Source organism: Phalangium opilio, unplaced genomic scaffold (assembly GCF_054372755.1).
Source record: "Phalangium opilio isolate 3A_F unplaced genomic scaffold, DU_Popi_V2 ptg000021l_1, whole genome shotgun sequence".
Classification (NCBI taxonomy): domain Eukaryota; kingdom Metazoa; phylum Arthropoda; class Arachnida; order Opiliones; family Phalangiidae; genus Phalangium; species Phalangium opilio.
In genome coordinates, this window is record NW_028324153.1 from 1,159,703 (window position 1) to 1,161,663 (window position 1,961).

Consider the following 1,961-nt stretch of genomic DNA (forward strand, 5'->3'; position numbering starts at 1 on the left):
AGATATTTTTTCAATTTTCATTTTAAAATGCATTTGATTTATTCTAAAATAATTCCTTCTATCTTCGTAAGGAAGAAGATAAATTTTAATATTATTTTTAAATCTTACGTAAGTCATTAAGCCTTTCTTTGATATACAACGCGTTAAGTTGTTTTCTAACGTAGAGTTCCAAAACTAATCTTTCGAGATCTTTAGTCTTGACTTTAAAGGTATGATAAGTTTCTTCCGTGTTTTCTTGAGGTTTTTCAGACGTTTTTTTCTTCAGTCTTGACGTTTATATTTTTGGTGTACGTCTCTGTTTCATCAATGGTAAAGGGTATGTTTTTAGTAGGCCCACCTCGGATAAAATTACACTTAGGGAAATGTTTTAAATGTTCTTCGTAAGGATTATCGGTCGGTTTCCAGGCTAGTAAAATCCCAGTTAAGGGGCAAGGCCTATTTACAGCTAGTTCGTCCAAATTCCAGCGAAGTGATTCAGGATCCATCTTGATGTTACGAGATCTAAAGTTCGAATGCGATATTCTGTTTTTTTTCTCTTGTTATTTTATACTAAATTTCTCTACATCTTTGCAGCTCGGAGTTCATGATGCTGAATGAATATGATGAAAGGATTATTTGAGTTATATCCCCCTAAATTTACTACCCCCTTTTTTACCTTCCCCCTCAAATTCCTTAATATACGAAATAAAAGTAAACAGTGTTAAAAAAAGGGTGACACATTTATTTTTTAAAAATACAAAAGAGATTACAAATATTATTTTCTAACAAAAGGATAAAGTTAATCTTTACGGGCGCGCTTCAACATGTTTGTAACAATGACGTCATTTTTCAAGCAATCTCGTCCAAACTGTCTCATGAATGATTTGTGGCTCTTTCTTTTTGTTCTTTGTATTATATACATAATACAATATAGTCCGCATGTCGAACTTGACAAGTTTTGAAGTCTTCTTTTGTTAAAGGACCATTTTCTAGAATTTCTCTTAACAAATTCTTTAATCGAGGGGAGAAAGTTCCCTAAAGCCAGTGAGTCAAAGTAATACCCCCTTCTGTTTCCATCAAAGTAGACGCAAATGCAGTGGGACACGTCTTTATTTTAATATTATTTTTAAATCTTACGTAAGGCATTAAGTTTTTTCTTTAATATACAAGGCGTTAAGTTGTTTTCTAACGTAGAGTTCCAAAACTAATCTTTCGAGATCTTTAGTTTTGACTTTAAATATATGATACAATGTATTTCTTCCGTGTTTTCTTGTGGTTTTTCAGGTGTTTTTTCTTCGGTCTTGATTTTTATATTTTTGGTGTGCGTCTTTGTTTCATCAATGGTAAAGGGTATGTTTTTAGTAGGCCCACCTCTGATAAAGTTGCATTTAGGGAAATGTTTTAAATGTTCATCGTAAGGATTATCGGTCGGTTTCCATGACCATTTCACATTATAAACAATTTAATTCTAATTGTAATAAAACTAATTACGATTTGGCACTTTGACCATCCTTCAAGTCGGCTTGGAATTTGATGATCCGATAATTTTAAATTGCAAACTGTTCCAAGTTTCTAATCCTATAATATTTTACCCCGTTAAGTCCCTAATTTTAACTGTAAATCAATCTCAATGTAGAAACATCCGGAACCGAAAAATATTACGCTGCTGTTAAGAACAATATCAAGCTTATTAAGGATTTTTCGTTTAATGTTCAAGGCTACGACCAAGAAAGGTGTGAATGTCGAATTAACTAAAATTAAGGCAATGATACGTGCTGTTACAGGGGGAACTGGTTTGAACGAAGGACCTCTCGATCTGCAGTCGAATGCTCTACCACTGAGCTATTCCCTCTTGTTCATAACCGTAATAACTAATTAACTAAAATAAAGGCAATGATCCGTGCTGTTACAGGGGGAATTCTGGTTTGAACCAAGGACCTCTCGATCCAGAGTCGAAAGCTCTACCACTGAGCTATTCCCTC

General features: G+C 33.7%; 1 non-coding gene across 1 annotated transcript; it reads right to left on the reverse strand.

Moving 5' to 3' along the window:
- Nucleotides 1-1,889: 1,889 nt before the first annotated feature.
- TRNAQ-CUG (transfer RNA glutamine (anticodon CUG)) lies at nt 1,890-1,961 on the reverse strand. Its single transcript has one exon. It is a non-coding gene; the product is annotated as a tRNA-Gln (tRNA).